Source organism: Phacochoerus africanus, chromosome 1, assembly GCF_016906955.1.
Source record: "Phacochoerus africanus isolate WHEZ1 chromosome 1, ROS_Pafr_v1, whole genome shotgun sequence".
Taxonomy (NCBI): Eukaryota; Metazoa; Chordata; class Mammalia; order Artiodactyla; family Suidae; genus Phacochoerus; species Phacochoerus africanus.
In genome coordinates, this window is record NC_062544.1 from 31,209,619 (window position 1) to 31,225,288 (window position 15,670).

Genomic DNA, 15,670 nt, shown 5'->3' on the forward strand with positions numbered 1-15,670 from the left:
CAATCCTCCTGGAGAGAAATGAGTCTTGCACCAGGCTTTAAAAAGACATTACATCTGGCAGGGATGAGAATATTCCTGGCAGCCCATTGGTAATGGCCCTGAAATAGAAACAACACAAACATCGTCTTCAGTAGAGTAGATATATAAATTGTGGTACAGTCACAGAATGAAACACTCTCCGGCAATGACAGTGACTGAGCCACAACTACACTCAACAGTAGGGGCAAATCTCACAAATAGATTGCAGTGCCATTTGTTATGTAAATGACGTGATATGCATCTGTGTCAGCTGTGAGAATTTAGGACCCTGTGACCCTTGAGGTAGAGGCTGGAGGGCCACTGGGGGGTGGGGGGACTCCTGTTCTGTGTCTGTTATTCAGATGTGTTCATTTTGTAAAAGTCCACTGACGTCTACACTCATTTGTTTGTGCACTGTTCTGAACATGGGTTATATTTCAATCCATTCTTCACTTCCCCACCCTCCATGGCCAAGGGTTAAATCAGTCAGTAGGTAAACAGATAGCCCTAGGGTTCTGGATAATCAGAAGCAGGAGATGCTTCAGAAGTGGGAAGACATTTTGAGTAGAGCTCATGTTTCTGCAGTGCTGGGTCTGAGTCTTGGGTCACTGCTCTTGTCTCATCAAATTTTAACCTTGGTTTTGCTCCTTGTGCCCTGAGCTTGCAGCCCTCTCTCTCTAATGAAATGATCTCTATAATATCCAATGCAATGTGGAGCTCACCTGCTCGTCCCCTTTTACACATGCCTTTCCTCAGTTGTCTGCAGTACAAACATCCATTCATCCATTCATCATCCATCAGAATCAGAATCACTCATGAGATGGCTGGAGAGGAAGCCTCACCAGCCCGAGTCACCTGGTGAGACCTCTCTCCTGTGAAACCTGATGGGAAGGACTTTGGAATTTTACAAGTTTTAGAGGATCCTTTCCATATGCTTGGCAGAGCAGGGAAAGAGGGAGAAGCCTGTTCTGTGAGCCTGCCAGGAGGGTTACAGTGAGCTGTGTGGATGGAAGAGCTTGGCACAGGCAGGGCTGAGAATCCCTGCTGAAAAACTGTGACGGACTTAACCTAAGACCTGTGCGGCTTGCCAGTATTTTGAAAACCTGGAGATGGCCTTCCAGCTTTTCCAGAGGTGATGTCGCCACCAGCTCCCAACTGGCTGCGGTGGCTGCATGACATCAAAGCCATCCAGCTCGGAGGAGGGCACATGTCCCCATCCAGGCTGTCTTTGGGCGGGTCGGCCGCCTTGGAGAAAACAACACGCCTCAACGTGACGGTCCCCACATTCTGCAGACTTGAAAGGGAAATCCTTTGGATTCTGACCGGGCTCCTGGGGCTCAGCCCTGGCCTTGCCCTGAGGCTGCATGAGGTGTGCAAATATGGGAAGGGCTGCGTGCTGCTGTCATTGCTTCCCCAGCTGATCAGAGACATGTGCATCCTGAGCTGCTTTGTTCTTTGAGTCCCCTCACTGCCTCTGCTGCCTGGGGCCTCTGAAGCCCAGCCCAGCCTTTCCCTCCTTCTCCTCCCTCGCCCTCCCCTCCCTCCCACCTGCTCCCACTTGTTATTGTTCATTTCAGCAGATCGCCTCCTGATCCTCATGATCACGCACAGGTTTGCCCCCAGAATTGCTGCTGCTTCCCAAGCCTCCATTCCCACCCCTCCCCCACCCCGTTCCTCATGCTCTTCTCTTGCTTTCTTAGATTTTCATTTTCGTGTTCCTTCCCATTTCTACAAAGGCAGGATGTAGAGGAAGGCCAGCAGAGGGCAAAGAGCACTAGAGCTATGAGCCTTTGGGTTTCAGTCACTGATGTGTGTGACCTTGGGCAAAGGGTGGAGACTCTTCTCTGGGTGTCAGTGATCCCATCTGTAGATGGGGTTGGGTCCCCCATGCCAGGGATCCAGTGCCGTGTGTTGTGCCAGTATTGGTGCCATGGGCATGCAAAGAATAAGACTCTGAACTGGCTCGTACAAACTTACTGAGTAATATGTTCTCTTTGACACACACACACACACACCTTTTGATAGAGATAGATTGATGGATAATTAATGGGGGAAGAAAACTGTATAAATGAATGATCTTATAGCCCACAGGATTCAATAAAAGTCTTACAGAGAGACTGAATCAGAATCCTTTCCCTGAATTCACTTGAATTGTTCAGGTGTAACTCTCCACCCCATTTTTTCACAATTGGGTGAAATAAGGAAGCACTTAAAGCTGTTTTTCTTTTGCTACCACAAAGATCTGCAAAACTGCTGGTTCCTGTTCTTGGTGAAAAATTGTCTTAACCAGATGAAAGAGGAGCATAAGACACCCAACACAAATCAGAGAATTTTAAACTATGTTTACCTCTAATACGACAAACCCTAAACAGAGCTCACACCTGCCCACACAACTTCTAGGACCCCTAACTTGGTAAAGGATATTCCCACAATTTTCTCTCTCCTTCTATTCAGCCTCCCCATCCCTTTTCAAAAACTGTAGCTGACTTATCTAAGACCTGGTCCATATTTTGAAAACAAACTAGAAATCACCTTCCAGTTTTTTCCAGAGGTGACTAAATCCAAGAAGCATTAAGAATGTGTAAAGGATAGGACAATATAAACAATAGTTCTCAGATAACTATGTCTAGCAGCAGTGTGGCAAGTTGCTTGCTTGCTTGCTTTTTCATCCATCAACAAAGATAACAGCTTCACTTGGTCCATTGCATAAAGCTCAGTGACCATAAACAAATAAATCTGCTATTTGATCCAGGAAGAACTGTAAGGCTCTCGAGTCCAGCTGAAGCCTTGCAGCAGCACTGGTGTTTCAAAGAGCCTAGGAAGAGCCAGGTGTCCCGGCTGACCTGTGCGCTGCCCAGCCTCACGGGATGCCGGTTTGCCTCAGTTAGCACAACAGACCAAACCTTCCTTTGCTCAGGTTGACATGACATGATTTGTTCCCCTTTGGCTATGTCAGTTCTGCAAACTAGATACCAGAGGCTGCAAGCTCAGGAGAGCCTGCCTTTCTGGAACACCGTTTGTTTGGACAGGCTAGGCCAGTAAGGCTTTTCATCTCTTTAAAGCTCCCAGGGCAGAGAGCATATTTGAGGAATTCCTTTTTCAAAGTTTTTTTTTTTTTTTTTTTTTTGCCCCTTCCAACATTTTGTTTAAGAGAAAATGAGATGTCTATCTTCTGTTTCCTTATTTTTTTTCAGGAAAGCAAAGGGTTGTTGACTTCCTCCCTCTCCCCTCCCTTCCTTCCTTCTTCCCGAAGGTACTCATCTGAGAAAAAGAGAACGAAGTATTGTTCCTGTTCTCTTTCTTAAGTCATTCGAAACACTGTCCCTGCGAGTTCTTTAAGTTCCCTGCAATCTGTACACAAGAGAAAGAGGGAGAGAGAAAGGGAGAGAGACAGAGAGGCAAGGGATCAGGTAAAGCACGGGGGCTGCTGCAGCCATTCAGACTCAGGAGCTGGTAAGTTACCCATGCAATTGTTTCTACTTCCATTTCAATGTCCCTGGGATGCATATTGCTGTGGGCACTTTTGATAGAAAAATGCCTTCCTGGGTAGAATCCTTAACCAAAGGGTACGACTGAAGGATGGCCCAGAATTTAAACTTATCCTTTTTTTTTTTTTTTTTTAAAGGTGGGGGGAGAATTCTGATGTTTTGCAGAGCTGAGGCTGGCTGAACTGAACATAGACTTGCCTTGGGGCTAAGGAGGACATTGTCTTAAATCTGAATTTTGGCACAGATAAGGTGGCCAGGTTAACCAGGAGCCACTGGAATGTCTCACTGGAGAATTCACTCTTCCTTACTATTGCATCCTAGGAACCTTATCAGGGTGTCTGCTAAGAATTGTGGTTTGCTCTGGGGTTTTTGTTACCCATTGTCTAGATTGAGGCACCTTGTCTTGTTCTTTTCATTCAGCATCCCTCAAAAGAGAAATGTTAATTTATTATTGTTATTCTGCATCTTAACGTGGTCCATTGAAGTAGGAGGAAAAAAAGAAGGGAATGTCCTTTTGATATGTGCTACATGGGGGGGTGCTGATGTGTTCAGGTTCCACATGGGGGTTGAGCATAAATTTATTATCTACTGTCAGTGGGGGATGTCATCTGCCACACAAAAGAAGGCAACAATTTGGGGACATGTAGCTTTAGTTTTGAAAACAACATGCGACTGGAATAGGAAGATTGAGATTGATCACTTGTGTCAATAGGAGTGAAAAAACCAGGCTGGGTGTTGAAAAATATTTACCCGTGCCTGGTTTTTCAAGCACCAAATAGAACACAGCAACCTAGTCAAGCTTTTACAGAAACTGGTTTTTACAAGTCTAACTTGCTTCAATTAAATTTGTCAGGATAATGTGGTGAAGAACTCGTCATGATAAGCTGCCAGGGAGCCATGATCACATTGTCAAAAACAGGCCAGCAAGGTTGCTTGGAAAGCCTGTGTGTATTTACTAATATTAATCATTCAGCTCGGAGAGGTGTCGAATGGGTGAAAGACAAAGGACAGGCAGAGGGTTTTTTTATATTCATTTCTATGAAATTTGCTGATTGAAGTCATCTGGGATGTGAAGAGTGTGATAAAAATAGCTGGTCTCTCATTTATAATTTGGCCAGACTGTGCATTAACCACAATCAAGGAATTAATCTTTATTCAAAAACCAAGCCATCATCTTAATAAGAATAAGAAAATATGACAGAACTGGACTGTTATGTGGGTTTTGTTCCGTTAGCTAGACTTCTTTTTTCTTCTCCCTTTTTCAAGAGACTTTTCTCAGGAGCACTATGAAATGAGCAACGGAAAAGAAACGTGATTAGCGCTTGCCTGCTTGAAGAGGCAAAATTATGCTAATAACAGTTAAAAGTGATTTCCAGCCCCCTACCACCTAGGCTAGCCACTCCATTTCATGGATCTTGGTCAGAACATAGCCAGGACTGATTGGCTTGGGCATTTTGCATCTTTTATCAGCAAATGTGACCCCCCGTCGAAACTCAGGGCTGTGATTTTTACTTGCTTCTTTCAGTTTCATTTTTCCCTGGATAATGTATTTAATTTTATGCCCCGTTAGAACAACATCACAGAACGTTTTCTTACTAGGTTTATTGAATAAAAATGTCAGCTGCAACACAATATGATAAAAAAGACAGCAAAGTCACACTGACCAAAGACAAGTAAGGTGAGAATGGGTATGCCGATGGCGCAGAACCCAGCCCCTCCTCAAGCCTGTCTGATATATATATATATATATCTCACTATTTCTACTTAAGTCGTTAGGTCATTGCCATGAGAATATTTGTTGGATACTGGGGGGGGGGGGGGGCGGAAATTCAGCTCCCTAAAGAAAAAAGCCATTGACTAATTTAGCCCAGTTGTTACCAATCTACCAATCTGTCTTCACTCAGCTCCAAGGAATGAGTTGGCATTTGTGGAAACTTCCAGTGTGTGATTCTTCTTTGGGGTCATCACAGGCTCTTTTGTGATATCATTAGGGGAACTCCAGCTTGGAATGAGCCAGAATTTGACACACAGAAGTTGCATTAATTAATTTATACCAAAACAGTACCTATAACTAAATTACAAATTTGCCGCATAAATGTTAAATTATGTTAGGATGTGTCCTGTAGGTCTGTGTGCTGGGATGTGAACCAAATGAGAGCAAACAGAGCATCAAAAGTACAGGCTTTGTTGTTATACAAGTCTAGGTTTCAATTCCAACTTTGTCGTCTTACAATGTGACACTTCAGCCAGGTAATTAACCTCTCTAAACCTCAGTTTCCCCTAATGTCAAATTGCATCAATGTAATAGAGTTGTTGTGAGGATTAAAGAAAATTAGTTATGTAACTTGATTAACACAAAGCAGGGCAAGTAGTAGGAGTCAACCAATGTCAGTTGTAATTATTTAAGTCTTATATTAATACTTAAGAGTACTGTCTCTTTTGAATGTGGGTAATTTGTGTCATTATCCTTGATCAATACCATATCAAGAGTCTGTCAGAACAAAAATTATTCCTCATAGCTTTGTAGTTGGCCACACGTTGAGTGAAGCTAGCCTGAACCCCAAATTCTTGAAAAACAAAGGAAAGCAGAGTTTAATGTTTTGATGCTCACCTCCCTTAATGACAGATTTATCCTGATTAAGATGCCAGCTGTTCAATAGAGGGGACAGTTTGTCTTGGGATAAAATTCTTCAACTTAGATGAATGTTTGAAGAGACTACATGATGTCGTAGACATTGCGTTGTCCCTTTCACCCACTTCCCCAACCAAGTTCCCAAGCTCTGTGCTGTTGGTGACCTTTTCCCTGGCGGTGAAGGGCTAGAGAATTTTTTTTTTTTTTTTGGAGACCTTGGCAGTTCCATGACTCAGCCAGAGAGAGAAGGACTTGAAGTGACATGTTCCCCCCACAGTGAGGGCTAAGCACACTCAGAAATCCCTCTCCTCAAATACTTTAGCAGTGAGCCACTTTACTTTATCCCCAATAAATAGAATACACCTATCACCAGTGTGTGTGTGTGTGTGTGTGTGTGTGTGTGTGCGCGCGCGCACGTATTTGATCCAACTGCTGTTTTTCCTCTTGCTCTGAAATGTAAAACCTACATGCCAGTTAGTCTGTAAAGTAATAATGATACTTTAACTTAGGTCTTTAATTAAACTTCCCTCTCCACTTTCTAAAAGCAAAAGATACAACCACAACAACAACCAAATACCTACCAACAATAACCCAAATCTTTGAGATTCTTTTCTTAGAAGAAGAGGCTCTGATACAAGAGAGACTTGTTCAGACAACTTAACCTTTGGAGAGCAAATTGCAACTGGGTTGTTCTACCCTAATGTGCAAAAAGTATCTTCTAAGGTGGCTCAAAACAGGAGAACAAAGACCAGACTGGGAGTCAGAACACTTCTGCTCTCTTCTGTCCAACCTCTACTGTCCCCTATACATGTGACCTGACAGGTTTCTTCACTTGCTTGAACCTCAGTTTTCTTGGTAAAATGATGAGATTGGACCAAATCAGTGACTCTCAAAGTGGGGTGTGTGTGTGTGTGTCAGAATTCACCTGGGGCGTGTTTATACTCATCTTCTCCCCTGCCCACTGCTCTAGATGATCTAAGAGATTCTGATGCTGACATCCTATGATTCTCTAAAACGAGTGGTCACTGTCTTGCTCTGTCTTCTTCAGGACTGCACTGACATTAAAATGTATGTTTTAAGAACTATACTTTTAAGCGTAATTTCTATCTAGCATTGAATGTTCTTTCTAGAAATTAGTTTTGAACACAGAAATTGTTATTCTAGAAACTGTTAGTATTATGGAATAAGGAATATGCAACCAATATGATGAGACCAATCAATGTTTTATAACCATATGTAAATCATAAAAGAGCAATTACTTAGATTTATAAATACTATAATTCTGTATGAATACCATTATTTGATTTATGCATTTTATAATACTTGGGTCTTATAGTAAGTATGCATTCCTTCTTTAATCAAGGAAAATGTAGATATTACTCTTTTCTATTCATTTTAAAAAATATTTATAGACACAATCTCATAAGTTTTTTGGCTTTGTTTTTACCTTTTTACAGTGTGGGTTGTGCTGAGCCTGTTTTAGACGTTAGATCCTTGTCCCTAAGTTAATACTGACATAGAAAGCCAAAAGATTGATACTGTAGTTTGAAAAACCAGCACTCAGAAGTCAAGTTAAATCTGCTTTAATCATAAGAAGAATATACAACTTATAGAAAAAGTTCTGTTTTCCTTGATTTTGTTTCTACCTAAATTGCTCAGTTTTTTCTCACATGTTTATTTGGCTAATAAATAGAGCAGCAGTGTACACAGGTCTCCACCTGACAGAAATAAACAACGTTTTTTTTGTTTTTTTTTAGGGCTGCGCCCGCGGCACATGAAAGTTCTCTGCCTAGGGGTCCAATCGGAACTACAGCTGCCAGCCTACGCCATAGCCACAGCAACGCCAGATCTGAGCTGCATCTGTGACCTACACCACAGCTCACGGCAGCACTGGATCTTTAGCCCCCTGAGCAAGGCCAGGAATCGAACCCACAACCTCATGGTTCCTAGTCAGATTCGTTTCTGCTGTGCTACAACAGGAACTCCAGAGAGACAACAACTATTTTGATGTATGCTCTCAGAAACGGTCTAATGATGGCTGGTCTTTTTTTTTTTTTTTTAACTATTCAAAATATCAAATACATTTAGATAAAACAGTGACATCTAGATAAAAGAATAAAAACATATCTTCATCAGAGGAGATTGGGTGTGTTCAGGGTCGTATGACCATAGGCCATGTCCTCCTCAGAAGTTAGGTATAATATATAAATTCATTACAATGTAAGCACCGTGAGGACAGGGCCTTTGTTCACTGCTGTATGCCTCAGGCCTAGAGTAGCACATGGCATATAATGGACGTCCAAAAAATATCTGTCGAAGAGATGACAATAAATATGTGGGCTGTAGAGTGAAATAGGCTATCTTTATATAATACCAAATATAGCAATTAATAAGTGAAACAATTAGTCATACTTTTAGGGGATCTGGACAATGCCAGACTGCCAACTTGACATGTTTGTTCCCCCTCTGAACTGTCTGGAATTATGGCTTGTTCCCACCATTACCCATGTGCGGCTGCTACATGCACATTAATGTATCATCTTGGCAAGGACCCCACTCACTTGCTCCTGGGAGATAAACATTTATCAGATACAGACACAGAAAAGGCTGTTGGTTGCATTTTATTTTCCATTTGTTTTCTGGGCAGATGATGGGTTAGCACATTATTTTTGGCGAGAGAGAGAGTGGTCATTTGTTTTTCCTTGTGAGTCAGGATTTAGCCTTGTAGGAAATGCTCAGTGCTCTCTGGTTTTTTATAGGCAGGGCTGTAAATCCAAGTTAAAGGGATGCCACTTGGGCTGAGTTTACACAAACACCAAGGAGTGAATTCAGGGAGGGAAATGCGATATCCTTGTGGCTCACACTACCCTTTCCTTTATATAATTAGGCAGTGGAGATGGCCAAAATGAACAAATACTGGACTGAGGCAGTTATGCACTTATTTGGCAAATTTAAAGTGGTAAATATAAGTATAAAAATAATTACAACATTGGGGTCCTAGGTTTCTATTATTCGTGATAGGAACTGAAAAAACCTCTCTGTTCATATTGATAAAACAAATCTCTTTAGTGCCAAGAACCAGGGCACACAGAAGCCATTCTCACCCTTTCTCCTATTTTCCTGTGATCTGCTATGGCCTCACTTTGACCTCATTCTGTGACAGCCACTTCTATTAACGGAGAATGAGATAACCACAGGAGCACCCACTGCCCCTGCAATATTTACGGAGGAGTCATTTCCAAGTTTGGGGCCTGCCAAGCACTTTACATACATCATTTCACTTAGCCCTCCCCTTCCAAGAAGTAGGTGCTTTATTCTCCCCATTGTAGAGATGAGGAACCAGCTCATTTAACAGATAAGCTAGAGAAAGTAAGAGATTTGCTCAAGGTCACTGGATTGGTGTTGCTTGTTTTTCAGGTTTCTCATTAAGGACAAAGCAGGTAATAATTTTTTTTTTGTCGAATTAAGTATCCCTTTAGGCAGTGTTACTCAAATGGAGTCCAGGAACCAACAGCCTGGCATCACCTGGGAGTTTGTTAGAAAAGCAGAATCTCAGGCTGTACCCCCAGCTCCTCTGAATCAGAACCAGCATTTGAACATGATCTCCATGTGATTCGGATGCACACTCACATGTGAGCAGCACTGCCTTAGGGTTTTCACCTGTTGTGTCTACAGACTGATTTCAGAATGTAGGTCCCTGTTCCAAGGAGTTACAAAGCCCCTTTTTAAACTTTGACCTTGTTCAAGACAACATAACTCCCTCTTGGAGAGTGGTATTACTAGACAAATCTATTCAGCTCTGAGCAATATTAGGCATGATTTTTGTTTTTTCACCTAGAAAGATAATGCCACACCAAGGGACCCTAATAATCTCAGAGAGTAAAGGTCTGGGGCATTATTTTTCAAGTGGGTTCTGGGAACCAAACATCAGAATCACCTGGAGTGGATTCCTAGGCCTTTCGCAGTCTAATGAAGGCACTGCCTATCCACAGGCTACTGGCTCAGGGTAAGGAAGGCTGAGTGGGGGGAATGACAGGTATTTTGGGGACATCACTCCAAAAAGGTATTCGGCTTTTTCAGCAGTTTGGAAAAAATATTTAAAAGCAGCAGTACAAATTAGAGTATCTCCCAATTTTTCTGGGAAAAAGAGGTACTCTACCATTTTCTTCCTTTGAATGCCAAAGAAGGGGAACAAGAAACCCTGCTACCTGCCTCTGGGAGAAGGGAGGGGGACCCCGTGTCTCCAGCATGGCTGCCAAGGAGCAGATGCCAGCACACACCCCTCACTCTTCCCAGTTTGAAAGAATCCTTAGAACTTCCTTTGCACCGGGGACTCACCGTTCTCGCTTAGAACAGAAATCAAGAGGGGGCTATTGTCGGAGGGGTGGGGAAAGGAAGCAGGGCCGGAAGAGAGCCCGGGAGAGGACTGGAATAGCCTCTGGATTGCTTCAGCCTGGACAAAACTCCCCTGCCTGGATGGAGATGGTGGCTTCTCCCCCTTAATCGAGGTCTTCTGGCCTTCTTCCATGGGAAGTGCAGAGAGAGAAAGAACTTGGCGTTGTCACTACAGAACACCCACCACAAAGCCACTACTTGTCTCTTGCTGTTTTTCTAATTCAGGTAGTTTTCGTCCCCACCATCTTTCCCCTCACCTCCACTCCTGTTAGCTTTTTCAGTTAAAAAATGTACAAAGGGGACCTTCAGCATTATCCTTTAAAAAGGTACATATTGAAAACTTCTAAGGTGCTAAGGAGCACCATACTTAATCCATCAAGATGGGGTCCTGAACTACTAGAACTTGAATTCATAGGGTGAAGAACATGCAAAATGTTCTACAAGGTTACTTCTAGGCATATCCAAAATCCTGACTCCTACTGGATGGTTTCAGAGAGTTGGGAAAGGAGAAACTATTCCCAGAATCATCTTTCTTGACACTCAGGAGATAGCCAGTACGGAGTGGGTCTCCTCCGACATTGTCCGCAGCCTCCTGCCCCCTGCAGTCATGTCTCAGCACAGTTCCCCCATCTCTGGTTCTGTCTAGGTCCCCAGGGACAGAGAATTCTTGTCTCCTGGCTGCAGCCTGGGCCCAGAGTCTGAATGAGGATGTTGGAAAAGGACTGGAGAGCCTTGTTTTTGGAAAGGAAGGTGCAGCCCAATACTATATCACTTTGCTGTGTCTTCACAACCACTAAGTGTTCAGACATCCCACTCTTTACACGTGTGTTCTTTCTGAGCCTCCTAGGAGAGAAATTTCAGTATCACGTATTTAGTGCTTGCATCCAGGAAGGACATTGAGCTGTGAGCAGATCTTATCCCAGAATGATTAGGACATAAAGTACCAAATGTATTTGATCTTCAACCAATGTGGATTTGGGGGGAGGGGGAGTTGGCTTATTTAATAAAGTTATCTCTTCTGTACATCACATATGTGCATTACACACATGTGTATAAACACACAGACCATCCACAAACATTGGCTCTTATGGAAGGAAACCATGGATTAGCCCCAAATTGGTTATTTGACTCAAGAATATATCTGATTCTCAGTCCCCTATACTTCCTAACAGATTTATGATCATAATTCTGTTTTTCTGAATTTGGATTTGTTAGGTCACGGCAATGGGGAGAAGTTGAGAGAGGACTTGGGTGTTATTGCAGGAAATTCATAAAGTGTTGTTTTGAGATGTAAGTGACACAAGAGAGAAGGCTAAACTTGGAGTCAAAGAGTCTTGAGTGTGCTCATTGACACATGAATAGAAGGCAAGTCAGGGAACCCACAAGCATGTGAAAATTTAGTATATGATAAAAATAGCACGGTGTATCAGAGGAGCTGGTTGGATTATGTAACTAATGATGTTGACACAACTAGGTAGCTATTTGGGAAAAAACACAAACTTATATCTCTTCTTTATTTTTTAAGTTAAAATAAATTCCAGACCAAAGATTTCAGTGTTAAAAATAAAAATATAAAAATAATAGGAAAATGGAAGATTTATTTTTTTGAATCTCATAGTGGGAAAAGTCTTTCTAGTTTTATCAAGAAGCCTCAGCATTAATTATACATTAAGATAGAAAAGCTTCTACAGGGCCCAAACTCAATAAACAAGGTCAAAAGGCAAACAAAAAATTGCGGAAGACATTTTTAACATGTATCACAAAGAACGTAATATGACCAGAAAATGGGAAAATGACATGAAACACATTTCACATAAAATATAGTTGGTTCTTAAGCACGTAAAAAGTAAAAGATAGTCATTCTACTTCTCTATAAGAAAATGTAAATTAAAATTATAGTTACCATTTGTTACGTACTTGATGAAAGGAAACATGAAATATTTGTTAGCATGTTTGTTTCTAGGAATCTGGAGAGTACTGCCATACATTGCCTGTGGAAGAGTGAATTAGTAAGATTTTACTATAGAGAGAAATTTGTGAATAACTGTCAAAATGCAAAAGGACTGTTCTTGGAATTTATCCTACAGATATACCCATAAGATGTAAAAAAGACATATCTACAATGCAAGATAAGAAAAAAAGGAGACTGGGTATAGCTTAATTGTCCATCGATAGGAGAGGGATTGGTTAAATTAAGTACAGTACATCTAAACAATGAGACATCATACAGCCCTAAAAAAAGAATGAAGGAATAGAGTCCAAAAATGGGCACTAAGTATAGGAGCAACTGCTTTTGACAAAGGTGCTAAGGTAATGAAATGAGAGAGGAAAGCCTTTGAAACAAATGCACTGGAACTATTGAATATGCAAAAGAAACAATGAACTTAGGCTCTTTGCTATGCACATAAATTAACTTGGAATAGATCATAGACCTAAATGTAAAAGGTAGAATGATAAAATTTCTAAAAGGAAACATAGGATAAAATCTTTGTAATGTTAAGTTAGTCAATGATTTCTTAGTTATGACATGAAATGCGCAAACAATAAATAAAAAAATGATAAACCAGATTTCACCAAAATTAAAAAATTTTTCTCTTCAAAAGAAGGACCCTATTATAAAAATGAAGAAAACGAGTCATAAACTAGGAGAAGATATTCACGAAACAGATCTGATCAAGATCTTGTTTTCAGAATATATAAAGAACTCAATGACTCAATAATGAAACAATCGAATTTAAAAAACTGGGCAAAAAGTCTTAATACATAATTAACCAAAGAAGATATACAAATAGCAAATAAGCACATGAAAAAACACAAGACCAATAGATTAAGAAAATGCAAACTAAAATCACAGTGAGACACACATGTAGTAAACTGTTTAAAACCAACAAGACTGAAACCCCCAAATGTTGTTGGAGATTTAGAGAAATTAGTTCTCTGATACACTGCTGGCGGGACTGTAAAAGGGCACTATCACTTGGGAAAATAGTTCGGCAGTTCCTTAAATGGTTAAATATTTACTTATCATGCAAACCAGCGATTCTACTTCTGGGAAACTACCCCCAAAATGAAATCAAATGTCCACAGGAAGACCTGTACACAGAAGTTCACAACAGCATTATTCGCCATAGCCCCAAACTGGAAGCAATTCAAAAGTCCATCAGTTGGTGAGTGGATAAACAAAAGGTGGTGTATCTAGACAATGGAATACTATTCAGCAGTAGAAGGGAAATACGGTTACATGCAACGGTGTGGATGACGCTCAGAAACACCATGCTAAGTGAAAGAAGCCAGATACTATAGTATTTAAAGAGCCAAAATATATAATACATATTGCATGATTTCATTTACATGAAATTCTGAAAAGCACAAAACTATACAGGCAGAAAGTAGGTTAGTGGTTGCCCGAGGCTGGAGGTGGAAGCTGTGAGTGACTGCAAATGAGCATAATGGAACTTTTGGGGGTGATAAAATTATTCTAAAATTGGATTTTGGTAATAATTGCACAACTATATAGATTTTCTAAAACCCATCACACTAACAATTTAAAATGCATGAATTTTATATTATGTAAGTTATACTTTAATAAAGCTGTTAAAAAAATTGAAAAACAAAAGAATGAGGCAGCTCTATATGTTCTGATCATGGAGAAATCTCTGACCTATACAGTTAGGTTAAAAAAAAAAAAAAAAAAAGCAAGATTTTTCCAGTGTATAGGATGCTGTTGTTTTTTGTTTAAAAAAAGAGAAAGAGAGAGAGAAAGCATAGTTTTGACTGGATAGACTATCCCTAGGTGGGTACAATATATCTGTTACTAGAATTTACCTTTGGGCAGGGGAGTGGGCTGGCTGGAGTTGGGAAGAGCAATGTGAGGGAAAATGTTTCACTGTATATCTTTTTGTACTCAATCAAAAATAGAGAAGGAGGAGGGAGGGGAAGGGAGATGGAGAGAGGAGCTTTTTTTTTTCCTTTCTTTAAATGCCCACACCTGTGGCATATGGAAATTCTCAGGTCAGGGGTCAAATCAGAGCTGAAGCTCCAGCCCATGCCACAGCCACAGAAATGCCAAGCCTCATCTGTGACCTACGCTGCAGCTTGCAGCATCACTGGATCCTTAACCCAATGAGCGAGACTAGGGATAGAACCCACATCCTCATGAATACTAGTAGGGTTCTTAACCCACTGAGCCACAGCAGGAACTCCCAAGAGAGAGAAGTTTTGAATGCCACACCAGCTCTGTGATTGTTGGCAACTGTTTGATCCTCTATTTCCTCACTTTAAATTGCAGGGGTCAGACAACTTGATCTCTAAGGATGCTTCTGATTTTAAGTTCCATGCTCTGATAATTTCTTTAAGGATGGCCATTTCACACTTGTCTACATGCCTCTTGTCCTTTCCCTGCCAGCATGTCACCAAATGCCACATATAAAGCCACAACCAATGGCTTTGTTCCTTCTCATTCTGTTACCTCTCAATGTAGAGGGTCCCCATTGTCTTGGCAATATGTAAAATATGGATGTCAACTAGGGCAAGAAGGCAGCTCAGAAAACCAGGTTGAGAGGGGAGTGGTAAGGCAGTAGAGAGGAGCGGTTACAACCCACGTCCTGGGGGCAGCTGCTTGAGATCAAGTCCCCACCCTCTCATTTGCCAGTGGTGTGATCCTAGGAAGTTTAATTTCTTCATCTGCATGACAGATAAAAACAGCACCATCCTCTTAAAGTTTGTTGTGAGGTTTAAGAGTGATAATTCGGGAGTTCCCGTCGTGGCGCAATGATTGACGAATCTGACTAGGAACCATGAGGTTGCGGGTTCGGTACCTGCCCTTGCTCAGTGGGTTAACGATCCGGCGTTGCCATGAGCTGTGGTGTAGGTTGCAGACGCGGCTCGGATCCCGCGTAGCTGTGGCTCTGGCGTAGGCCGGTGGCTGCAGCTCCGATTCGACCCCTAGCCTGGGAACCTCCATATGCCGCGGGAGCGGCCCAAGAAATAGCAACAACAACAACAACAACAACAAAAAGAGTGATAATTCGTGTAATTCCTTAGCACAGTGCCTGCCTCATAGCAATAGTCAGTAAATGTTAGCCCTTTTAATTATTAATCTGAACACCCCCCCACCCCCTGGCTCATGGGCTCTGGA

The 15,670-nt window shown here is 41.6% G+C and overlaps 1 protein-coding gene across 2 annotated transcripts in view; it reads left to right on the forward strand.

The window, feature by feature from the left end:
* Positions 1–15,670, forward strand: part of ZNF366 (zinc finger protein 366) — a 343,082-nt gene that overhangs the window by 274,638 nt on the left and 52,774 nt on the right. The window contains exon 1 of one of the 2 annotated variants that reach the window (XM_047792753.1): positions 3,261–3,471. The exons of the other annotated variant lie outside the window; for it this stretch is intronic. The gene's annotated coding sequence lies outside the window, so the exon portion shown is untranslated. Of the gene's footprint in view, positions 1–3,260; positions 3,472–15,670 lie in introns of those variants that run through there. 2 annotated transcript variants of the gene reach the window in all.